At 34.0% G+C, this 13,449-nt stretch overlaps 1 long non-coding RNA gene across 1 annotated transcript; it reads right to left on the minus strand.

The window, feature by feature from the left end:
- Positions 1-1,356: 1,356 nt before the first annotated feature.
- Positions 1,357-10,036, minus strand: LOC141665868 (uncharacterized). The gene is made up of 4 exons (XR_012552145.1): positions 9,857-10,036; positions 9,249-9,394; positions 7,899-8,369; positions 1,357-1,565 (listed from the first exon to the last, which is right to left on the minus strand). It is a non-coding gene; the product is annotated as an uncharacterized LOC141665868 (long non-coding RNA).
- Positions 10,037-13,449: the final 3,413 nt, after the last annotated feature.

The following is a 13,449-nucleotide window of genomic DNA, read 5'->3' on the forward strand; positions in this document are numbered from 1 at the left end:
AATTTTTGTAGTATATATACATCAGTTCATTCAGAAAAACTGATGTTAAATACCATAACAAACAAAGACTTTAGATTAAAAAACCGACGATAAAGAGTACATTAGACAACGTTTTCTTACAAAATAGTGATGTTAATTATAATGATAGACATCAGGTTCATCTACTATATCAGTTTTTTAAAAAAACTGAGGTAAAAGCTATTAGTAACATCATTTTATTATGAAAACAGATGTCAAAGATATTAGTAACATCAGTTTTAACTAAATTATACTGGTCACACAAAATTATTGTTTATCCAACATATCTATAAATTAATAAAAATAGCATATTATAGTACTCCCTCCGCCCCCCTCAATTCTTTACATTGGGGGACGGGGCTCGACACACACTTTAATGCTCTTATTAAATATAGTTGCATAATTTTTTTTTAATTTTTTTTTTTAAATAAAAATATAATATTTAAATTTTTTATACAAAAAAAAGAAAATTTTAAAAATAAATTATAGGGATATACTTTATAGTTCACTTAAAATGTGTGCCGAGCATGTAAAAAAAACTGTAAACAAATGAGAGGGACGGAGGTAGTAATATATAAATGATAGATGTGCATTAGAAATTTAACATCAAGATATAGATATCAGCTTTATATTAAAAACCGATGTTATATGTCCCCTTTCACATCAGTTTAAAACTGATGTTAAATGGGGGGTCTTTAACTGTTAGTGTTTGTGCGCTAGAGACAACACTATTATGTTTATGTTATAAAACATTTGGATTATTAATTATGATTATATGGATTATTCTTAAGTAATTTATTATATCTTTATTTTTTGCGATAAGATGTTAGATTAATAAATGTCCTTAGAATATGACATGTAAATCTATATCTCTAAGTATGTGACTTACACTACTACAAATTTTAAATTCCATAGCGTTTATTTTTGAGCTTGCATAGCGCTTTTAAGCGCTATGGAAGCCAGTGCTATGCAAGTACAAATCACTTGCATAGCACTTGTTTTAGCGCTATCCAAGTATATTACTTATATAGCATTTTTAGGAGCGCTGTGTAAGTAAACGTTATCCAAGTGCAAACTTGCTTATATAACACTTTCACAAATGCTATCTAAGATATTTCAGTTGAAACTAGTAGCATCTGCGTAGCTCTTTTACACACGATATGCAACTTAGAAGGTTTTTCCCATACAACTAATATCCAACAATTTAGAATCCCTAATTTAATTAATTATGGACTATCTTTTTTACATGTAAAGTTAGGACAAAATAAAAACTTAAATGTTTAACTAAAATTAACAACGTCTAAACCAAATTCCAACAAAATTATACTCGAAACTCAAATTACTGTTCTCTATTGAAATAAATTCCGATCACAACTTTCACGAACCTCAAAGAGGTAGTTCACTTGATACAAGTCAAATCTTGCTGATTGGTTCATACAAAAAAATCATATAATTAAGAATCTAATTGAATTGCCTTTCTACAAGTATCCGGCCCAATATATTGGAAGAGATTATCTGCTTCTCTCAAAAACCTAAACTTGTCCTTCCTAGCAAGAAACAAGAAATTCAAAAAAAACTTTAGTAAATGAGCCAATTTGAACCCCATGGTCCAAGTTTAAAATGCTAGATAACATATCAAGGAATCTAACTAACCTAAATACCGTTTAGTGGATTGTTTTCAATATAAAAAATGGTCTATAAGCTTGGGAAATGGTTTTCACCTTCAGACTTGACTTTATCTGCGTGACTACTTGCACATGAGAAGATTTTCAAGAATGTCTAGCATTGAGAAAAAAGTAACTAATCGAGACCATAAAAATGTACACTGAAGTAAAAATATGTGTAGCCATATTGCCTAAAAATTATCACCGCATTTTAACATAACTCCTTCAACAAAATAAAACAAGAGAACGTAGTTACATAAAAATTTTAGATAATTAATAATAAAATGATATTTAAAAAATATTCTTACAACTAACAATGTTTCACCAACTGGCCTGTTTTTATTTAAAATAATTTTTTTCATGCTCTACGGATAATAAGTAGAAGATTAAATTCTACTGTTATTATTTAATATATATTCACAAAAACAACACAACTTGTACTGTTATTATTTATTGTATACTAATAGAAACGACACGAGATCCATTATTGTCATATACATGGGTGGGAACAAGAATGAAATCTTTGTGCATTACCTAATAGAGGTAAACTATGCATCTGTCTTTTATTTTAAAGGATCAACCAATACACCCTGGTCACCTAGCTTCTCGCACTAAATAACAATGAACAAAGTAATATACAATAGCCATATTGGCTTAAATTTTTGTGTTAAAAAAACTAGCTTATGATAAGTAGAATGTCTCAATATGTGTTTCTAAATTTTTTTACATGATATCACGGAGCATCATATATATGATATGAAAAGCCGGAAATATACCTTAAATATTTGATGGTGTCCAGGGCCTTATTTCTCTGAATAGCAAATTCAACTCCACTCTGCTCTTTCCCTCCTCTCTTAACCATAATTAACCTCCTCCTTAATACCCAATGTCCATAAACTAAGTACATAATAGAAACCAAAGGTTTGTTGGATTTTTTAATCTAAACTGGTGTCATTTATATTGCATTTTCTTTCTATTATTATGTTTCTCTGGTGACCAAGTCATCAACTGGAAGTGGTCTTTATGCAGTGGCGAGTTTGTAGGCAGTAGTGGAGGAATAACATTTAGTAGTTCAGTAGTAATAGGAAAGTAGTTACAGCTCCTAGTTTTCAGCTTTTGTTTCTGTAGTCATTCTATATATCAGTAATGTCTTTGCGTAATAAAAGTTTAAGCCATTTTGGTACATCTGTTTGTTTATTTCAGTTTAAACACTTGAGACCTGTTTTAGTTTAGCCTTGATCTGTCTAACATTGTGGTATCAGAGGTTCAGTAAAACTGTTGATGCCCAAATATATGCCGAAGGGATCAACAATGGAAACTGGGAAAACTAAGGAGGGTACACTTGGCTTGAATTATCCTATGCTGACTAGGGAGAACTACACGGTGTGGGTGTTGAAAATGAAAGTGTACATGCAGGCACATGATATCTGGGAAGCAGTAATGCCGAAGGATCCAAAAGCTGCAGTTGTAGAGAAGACTGATAAGATGGCATTAGCAGCCATTTATCAGGGTATACATGAGGATATACTTTTGTCCGTTGCTGAGAAACAAATGGCAAAAGAAGCCTGTGAGGCAATAAAGATTCTCTGCCAGGGGGCAGAACGTGTAAAGAAGGCGAGAATTCAGACCCTAAAATTTGAGTTTGAATCAATGAGTATGAAGGATTCAGAATCACTTGATGATTTTCGTCTGAAATTGAACGGTTTGGTGACAAACATCTGTGAATTGGGAGAAGACATGGCTGAAGCATATATATTAAAGAAGGTATTACGTGTAATGCCATAAAATTTTTTGCAGATTACTTCTGCCATTGAGCAATTCGGAGACTTGGAGAAGATGTTCATTGAAGAAATTGTTGGTTCGTTGAAGGCTCATGAAGAGAGGTTCCGAGGTCAAACTGAACCTAGTACAGGCACTGGTCAGTTGCTTCTGACCGAAGACGAGTGGAGAAAGCGGGAAAAGGAAGAAAATAAATTGTTCCTTACTAGGGACGAATGGCTTAAGAAATCAATAAAAATAGAAGGACCCTGTCAGAAATTTCGAGGAAGGGATACATTTCGCGGTGATCGTGACAAAAGCAAAGTACGTTGTTTAAACTGTCTTGGGTATGGCCACTATGCCGCAGAGTGCAAGAAGCCAAGACGTGACAAAGAACCAAAGGAAGAGGTCAATATAGCACAAATATATGATGATGAACCAGCCCTGCTTTTGACTGAAGGAGAAGAAAACAAAGAAGAAATAATACTGATAAATGAAGAAAGAGTGAGCCCAAGGTTAAGCCAAAACAGTGATAGAAACTATTTTGAGTCAAACTTATGGTACCTGGACAATGGGGCAAGCAATCACATAACTAGACAACGATCAAAATTCAGAAAATTGGATGAGAAAATAAGAGGGGAAGTTAGATTTGGTGATGGATCGGTTGTTCACATCAAGGGAAGAGGGTCTATAGCAATCAAGTGCAAGTTAAGAGAAGAACGACTCCTTCGCGAGGTATACTATATTCCCTGCCTTCGTAGTGATATTATTAGTCTTGGGCAATTATAAGAAGAAGGGGACAAAATTATTATAAGTGGTGAAAATCTATGGATTCGAGATGCTCAAGGAAATTTGTTGATGAAAGTGAAAAGGTCATTGAACAGGCTGTATAAAATAATTCTAGTGTTTGAAGAACCTGACTGTTTGTTATCCCAACAGTATAGTCAGGAGTGGCTTTGGAACTCTCGACTTGGACACGTAATTTTTAATGCAATGGTTCACTTAGCCTCGAAACAGATGGTACATGGTCTGCCTAAACTGAAAAATCCTAAGGAGGTGTGTTCAGGATGTCTCATGTCAAAGCAAACGCGGAACTCTTTTCCACCTCAAACAAGTTATAGCGCAAGGAAGGTGTTAGAGCTGGTGCACGGTGACTTATGTGGTCCGATTACACCATCCATAGTGGCGGGAAACAAATATATTTTCTTGCTAGTGGACGATCACAGTCGTGTTATGTGGGCATATATGTTAAAAATGAAGGACGAAACCTTTGAGGTCTTTAAACACTTCAGAGCATAAGTTGAAGATGGGAAAGAGAAAATGATTAAGACTTTTAGAACTGATAGAAGAGGTGAATTTTTCTCCAGAGAATTCACAAATTACTGTGCTAAGAATGGAATTACAAGGCAATTTACAGCTTCTTATTCGCCTCAGCAGAACGGTGTGGTGGAACAACGAAATATAACAATGATTGAAATGGCAAGAAGCCTGTTAAAGGAGATGAAGGTACCTGGTCAGTTCTGGGGAGAAGCTGTTCGACATGCCATCTACCTACTAAACAGATTACCTACTCGAGCTATTTCCGGTATTACTCCGTATGAGGCATGGTCAGGGCAGAAACCTAATATTGGACATGTCCGTGTGTTTGGGTGCGTAGCACACATGAGGATAGCTGGTGTAAACATGAAGAAATTGGATGATAGGAGCAAGGATGTGATACACCTAGCGAAAAGCCCGGAACGAAGGCGTACAGACTATATGACCCAGTAAATAAGAAGGTCCATGTTAGTCGAGATATTATTTTTGAAGAAACGAAATCGTGGTTGTGGAAACAAAATATAGAAGACCACACTCCACAAGCAGAGACATTCATAGTACTGGGGACAGGTACTGCAAAATTCAATGGAGTCGAAATGGGAGAAAGAAATGATGTACAAAGTCACGATGCTGAAAATTCTGTTGTTGAAACATCAAATTCCGGAACTGCAGAAGGGTCTCTACATTCGTCAAATGTACAAACTCACGATGCTGAAAATTCTGCCGTTGAAACAGAAAATTTTTGGAACTATAAAAGGGTCTCTACATTCGTCAAATTCCTCCACGTCAGTCTCAGAATCTGAGATGAGCAATGAAGCTAAAACTTATAGGTCACTTGCTGATATATATGCCAACACTGATGAAATTAAGCTAGAAGAAGATGAATTGTTTTTTGTAGCAGCTGATGAACCTACAAGCTACAAACAGGCATCTAAGGAAAAACAATGGAGAGAAGCTATGAAGAGAGAGATAGAGTCAGTTAAAAAAAATAATACTTGGGAATTAACGACGCTGCCACCTGGACAAAAATCAATCGACCTAAAGTGGGTTTACAAGTTGAAGAGAAACATAGATGGGAAGATCATAAAATACAAGGAAAAAATTATTTCCAAAGGCTACGTACAAAGAAAGGGAATTGATTTTGGAGAAATCTTTGCACCAGTCACTTGGTTAGAAATGGGTTGATTGTTACTTGCTCTTGCTGCTAAACAGAGTTGGGAGGTACACCACCTCGATGTGAAAACTGCCTTCTTGAATGAGGATATCGAGGAAGAAGTATATGTATCCCAACCCGAGGGTTTCATCAAAGAAGGTAAAGACCATTTGGTTTACAGATTGTATAAGGCATTGTATGGACTGTGACAAGCGCCCCGAGCATGGTACGTAAAACTAAATGGATGCATGGAAGAACTTGGTCTTCTTAGGTGTCCCTATGAGCATGTTGTCTACACTAAGAAAATTGATGGAGAAACCCTAATTATTGCTGTGTATGTTGACGACCTGTTGATCACTGGTACAAGCAATACAGTTATAAATGAGTTTAAGTCACAAATGAGTAAAAGGTTTGAAATGAGCAATTTGGGTTGTTGTCTCATTATCTGGGAATTGAAGTGAAATAGAGTCCTGGTCGTATAGAATTAAGACAAACTGCATATGCAAAAAAGATACCGGAAAAAGCAGGTTTAGCGGAGTGCAACCCGGTCAGGTATCCAATGGATCCTAAAGAAGTAATTACAAAGGACGAAGGAGGAAAGGAGGTGGATTCCATGTTTTTCAAATCCATAGTGGGAGGCCTGCGTTACCTTGTCCACACCAGACCTGACATTGCATTCTTTGTTGGCATTATTAGCAGATTTATGGAGAAACCAACATCTGTGCATTTAAATGCAGCGAAATGCATCCTATGTTATGTAAAGGCACATTAAATTTTAGTCTTATATATACAAAGGACAGCAGAAACAACATCTTAACTAGGTATTCAGATAGCGAATTTGTAGGTCCTACAGAAGATAGGAGGAGTACAGGGGGTATGGTTTTTTATCTCAACGAAAGTTTGATAACGTGGGTGTCTCAGAAACAGAGGTGTTTGGCACTGAGCTCCTGTGAGGCTGAGTTCATGGCGGCAACAGCAGCCGCTTGTCAAGCAATTTGGCTCAAGAATTTGCTAACTGAGGTAACTGGTAAGCATTCTGGTCCAGTGGTCTTATATATAGATAACAAATCTGCAATTGATTTAACTAGAAATCCAGTGTTCCATGGGCGTAGTAAGCATATAAGTATCCGTTATCATTTTATCCGAGAATGTGTTGAAAGAGGTGAAATTGTGGTGAAGCATATAGTTTCTGAAAGACAACGTGCTGATATCCTAACTAAGTCTCTTGTAATGTTCAAATTTGAAAAGATGCGAAGGCTGCTTGGTGTGAAGGACCTATCTGGACGAGTTTAGATTAAGGGGGAAACTTGTTTGATTTTTTAATCTAAACTGGTGTCATTTATATTGCATTTTGTTTCTATTATTATGTTTGTCTGGTGACCAAGTCATCAACTGGAAATGGTCTTTATGCAGTAGCGAGTTTATAGGCAGTAGTGGAGGAATAACGTTTAGTAGTTCAGTAGTAATAGGAAAGTACTTCCAGCTCCTAGTTTTTAGCTTTTGTTTCAGTAGTCATTCTATATATCTGTAATGTCTTTGTGTAATAAAAGTTTAAGCCATTTTGGTACATCTGTTTGTTTATTTCAGTTTAAACACTTGAGTCCTGTTTTAATTTAGCCTTGATCTATCTAACAAGGTTTTGGTGGAGCATTGCTAAGGGTATGGCACTCTCAAAAATATATAGACTAAACAACTATATGTCCTGTGTAATAATTTAAATATGAAACTGAATTCACTATCCCATCTAAATAATTTAAAGATAAAACTGAAACAATAATCAGATCTCTTTCAAATAAGCATCAAGCGCATTCTTTAAAAATAAGACATAATTAACTTCACACAATACAACAATAGATGACCAAATTTATTCATATATATATATATCATAATCACATGAAATTTTGTAGGTACAAACAAAACACAATAATTACATGAAATATATAGATAGAGCCTAACAAAATACAACAACTACAGACAGAAATACTTACAGTGAGTTGTAAGAGCCTACAGGACAAAGACCGACTGAGCAGCAAGACTCATCTCTTGATTGTGATACCTGCGATTGACTTCTCAAACATTGCTTAAATCATAATTTAAAATGCAATTATAACAATTCTTATAAACCCAATTTCTTCAATTGATAGAGCAACTGAAAAGTAAACCCCTAAAATAAAATCATAACGGAGAAATTTAAACCCTAATATTAACAAATAATACACATCGATGTTATAGGCTGGGAAGACTAACAAATCAATTCGAAAGCAAAAAAGTATAAACTTTACTGTGAAGTTTGAAGCACACAAGGGACAAATCCCTACCAGCACTTTTCTTTTAGAATTTTGGGTTCCCGGTGTTGTGACCGACCTCTGAAAACCAGATCCCTACAAGCACTTTTCCACTTCAAACACTCACTTGTTGGATTTCAAGGTAGGGAAAATCAACTTCTACATTATCAGATCCTGCATAACATACCAGTATATTTTCAAGTCATTAATAAAGCAACTGATTATTGCATAGAAAAACAAGCAATATAGATTATCGAGATTTGCATTAAATTATTTGAAGAAATCATAACGAATTCTTATATCAACATGTATAAATATAATTCTTGCACCTTATTCATTATTTTATGAGCAATAAAGTAAAAAAGGAAATCAACCCGGAGAAGGTAGTTTCTTTTCATCAATGCTATCTACGACTCTACGTAAAAAAATATGTAACTATGGAATTAACAAACACATATATATTAACACCACTTTTAACCTTCCGAATGTTTCCTGGCCCAGGGGCTTATTTTCTTAAAAAAAAAATCTACACCTTGCGCAAAACAGAAGACTCGCACTTCCATTAAGAGGTGTCATCTTCTTAAGCTAAGCTTCTAACTCTTTGCTTAAGAGACAGTTCAAACAAATATTTTCTTTGAACCATATTTTCCTAAACAAGTATTGTAATTCTTCACTAACTCCTCGGCTTTAAGTTGAATATTCAATTATAAAACTTATTTGAAAGGACTTTTGTATTTCTTCCATTAGCTAGTATAAGGTGTTTTCAACAACTCTGCGAGTCAAGATAATTGTGTATATAATTGTATATAAAACCTGAAATGAAGAGAAAAAGGCTAATCTATTAATAAAAAGCTACAAACTTGATTAGTCACCTAAGTGGAGTAAAATAGTATGAAAATTTTCCATATCAAAGTAAAAAGAACTGATCAAATAATTTACTCTCCCTTCCAGCAATATAAATGCCTGCAAAAGCGACCTTTATGTAACTTATTTTGGTCACTCTGGTCAACTGAACTTTTTGTACGTTCTAACTAAAGAAAGAAACTTCCGTACTTGATGTTGCAATATCCCCTTGCCACAAGCCTTTTGCCCAAAATAAGTTTAGCTAATTGGCAGCCTTGTTATAGGCAGCAAGCGACAAGAATTATAGGCAATACCTCTTTCGCACTCTCACCAAACAAATAACCAATTTCAACCTGCTGAAAGTACAATATCCAATACAACAATTAAAAAAATCACAAAATGCCTAAATCTGTGGTAAACAAGGATTATGAGATGCCTTGAAATCCATGACCAGATTACAAAAAATCGATATAGATTTCAGAATTACGAAATTAAGATTGGCTATTATAAACCAAATTTAGTTATTTATACATATATAAAACATTGTATATACTGTAAAATAACCAGAAGGAAGAAAACAGAGGATATAAAATCACTTATATATAAATACACATACACATCTACTAAAACAGATATAACTATAAGTATAATGAACTGAATATCAGATATATTACTATTATAACACAACAAATAATATACAACCCAACAAGTGAAGAACTAGAGAAGTTAATAGTCACTCAAGGAAAATCCCAAATTTGAAAACCCTAAATTAACAAATCAAATCAAATGAAATACAAAATTTAAATACAAAGACTCACAACCCGATTCGAAAGCAGAATGCTCCACGATATAATGATATGCTCTATTGAAGTGTTCGATACCCGCAGATACTCCATACGAATTGATTTATTTATAGAACATCCAGAATCTCAGACAATACGGAGAAGTTCAGAGAATAGCCAGAGATACCTCGCCAGTTATGCCGAAAGAATACTTGATCATAGGTATATTGATACTAAAGTCAAAAACACATGCACATGTATTAAATATATGGGGTTGGATTGACCCGTTGTGAGATACTACATGTTTATAGTGTCATAAGTTAATCTCATAGTGATAATGATGTATTGGTCCTTTGACCTGAAATCATTATATTTCTATACGAGAATTAATATACTTTGGTATTATTGAAAGTTATCCTTGACTGGTTAATAATAAAAGTACACATATGGTACATTATGAATCGTATGAGATTTAGCCCTCCTTTATTAAAGGAGTGATAGTATTGGCCTCTTGATTGAGTAAGACAATAAAATGCATGGACGTGCTTAAATACTAATTTGTTTAATATTTTACTCATTGATCATGGAAAGAAGGATTGAACGTTAACAGAGGATGACACAATGCATGCCTCGAGTTTGATCTATAATATAAGGCTAAAGGTATTATATTACATTGTACATTATTCACGAAAGGTTTAATTGATCATCGATTTAATTATTATTACTTGCATAACAATGATGTATTACTAGATATCGCTCATTGTTTATGATTTTAAATTAGATTTAAAATTGTTGCCCATGTAAAACTAACCTAAAGGGTCGCACAAAGAATGATTGGAGGATTATTTAATTTGAATTCGGATTTAAATTAAATGTAAGTAATTCGAATTATTTGTTATTAATTAAGTGTGACTTAATTATTTAAATAAATAGGAAATTCGAATTTAATATTAAATATGAATTAAGTTATTGGATGATTAAGTGAGACTTAATAATACAATAATTAGAATTTCGAATTTAATAATAATAATAACTCTAAAATTCAATTTTGGGTTGGAGGCCCATTAACTCTTACCTATATAATATCTCTTTCTAATAGAATTTGGGATACACGTTTTATTTGATAAAACATAAACCCTAGCAGCTTCAAGAGAGATAGAGAGAGCAAGAAGGTGGTCTCAAGAACGTGCTAGTACACACCCATCCTACAGGTGATAATTCGTGTGGATACCTTCAAGGCGTAGATCGTTCTAGTGACGGGCTAAGTGGTGATCATTCAAGACCTCCATCTTTCCATTAACGTAAAGCTTCTTAAGGTAAATATACTAAACTACGAATTAAATATTATTTTTCGCATGCATCCTGCAGAGGGTTTCGATTTTTAAGATTTAAAATTACATTTTTTATTGCGTTTATGTGCTAAAAATCCTTCAATGGCATCAGAGCTACTTGCGAAAAGTTTTTAATTCATTTATATCTTTAACCATTTTCGATATATGAGCATGTACGTGATTCGCCAATAGTTGATGTGGATATAATATGCTTGTATATGTATGGTTTTGAATATATGATATTCATGTGAGTTGTATAATCATAAGATGATTATGTAATCTGTATATATACTGATATATACAAGATTTATGTTTGTTCTCATTATGAGAATCGTATTAGATACGGATTCTGAATTGGCTGCTACAGATTTGCTGAAATATGGGTCTGGTGTCCGATTTACGTAAACGAATACCCTATTCGAAAGGTAAATGAGCGTCAGAATAAAACTGATAGCTAAAGCTATCATCGACTCGTCTGTAAGGCGTTTGACGTCTTTTATTACCCGTAAACAATGATTCTTGTTTTTCTGATTTCATTCTGATTTTTCTGATTTTTGTCAGATTTCTTTTATGATTTGATCGTGGATAATATGATATGTTAAGATCAGATTATATGTTTTAACCTGCTTTTATGTGTTGTATGGGCATGGTGGATGTTTATGGCCTTTCAACCTTAGTGTAATGGTTTTGGTTTTGGTTTTGGTTTTTGTTTTAAATACGACTTGCATGTCGTTAATCTTTGTAATCATAAATCTCGAATGTAACTCAAGTTATTCTTGTAAGTTCATTAGATTAGTTTTACTTTCAATAATTTAATGTATTTGAAGACTCAAGAAGGCTATCTAATGGAGGTGATTCAAAGAAGAAGACCAGGCATATAAGAAGTCTAAACAAAGAAGAAGACTTATGTAATAAGTAGTTGTATTTATTTCTATCACCACATTAGATTGACCTTGATCTTTATCATGAGCTTGATAAAGATCACATAGGATGGGGCCATAACCAAACACATTTACTTTATTGCACTTTACATATTGATGTATGAATGTATGTATAGAATAGTTAATGATGCATGCTTTAATTAGATTAATCATGCATGAATGTATGTATTAGATACGGCACCCATGCCATGCCTAAACAAGATAAAATCTGTAATGACTCAAGATTTTAAAATTTAAAAATGATTATGAGATTCTCGTGTTTATGAAACACGGAATGAAATACGAATATTCTTTATTTCCGACATGGGGCGATTTTGTCAACAACGGGTTCATAGAACTTGTAAGGCTGTGGGTTTTAAGCGAGACCGATGTGACTCCTCCACTACCTGGAAATCAAACCATTGACGAGTATTGATTTGAATTATTTTATTCAAGGAAAAATTGGGAATCTCTTTATGATGGAATCATGATCGTTATAATACTAAATAAACCCTAATGTTTATATTAAATTATTTAGATACCTTCCAATATGTCCAACGCGTTAAGCCCTAGATCGGTAAGGAGTGGGTTCGCTAGAGCGAAGTACTCCCATCTATCGTGGGACGGCGTGTTGAAGTATAAGATACTTTTTAAACCTTTGGGTTTAACTTAACTAAGTTATCACAATAGGATTGTGAACTTAGAGACATAGAGTTTTGTGAGATTTATTGGATAAATAAGAATAAATATTGTTCCACTAAACTATCCAAGAGTTATATAGTTAATATAATTGACAAATGTTGTCTACCTTATTGAATTATGTTTTAGGAGTAAAGCCAAAGCTGAACTAAAATGTTGTGAAAATTTGGATCTTGGCTCACTAGAAAGTATATAGAAGACACTCTTTTCGAATTAATAGTTAGGGCTATTAGTCTGATCAGTGGCAATCAATTCAAACAACTTCTCTGTGCGATCAGTCCTTGAGAATGACAAGCTGATAGGAACAAACCTCCTTGACTGACAGAGTAACTTGAGGATTGTCCTCAAACAAGAGCGCAAGCTCTATGTCATAGATATCCCTCGCCCTGCACCTCTCCTTGAAGGAGCATCTCATGCTCAACATAATGTTTATTAGAAACATATCGATGATGACACGGATGTTCAATGTCTCATGTTAGCGACCATGAGTGCTGAACTTTAAAAACAATATGAGAATATGGATTCATATGATATAATTGAGCACCTTAAACATAAGTTTAAAGTACAGGCTCGTCAGGAGAGGTTTGATACATTTAAATCATTGCATGCATGTAAGCAGGGAGAACGTGATCCGGTTGGACCGCATGTTCTAAGGATGATTGGGTATATTGAGTACTTT

This window comes from Apium graveolens, chromosome 1 (genome assembly GCF_009905375.1).
Source record: "Apium graveolens cultivar Ventura chromosome 1, ASM990537v1, whole genome shotgun sequence".
NCBI lineage: Eukaryota > Viridiplantae > Streptophyta > Magnoliopsida > Apiales > Apiaceae > Apium > Apium graveolens.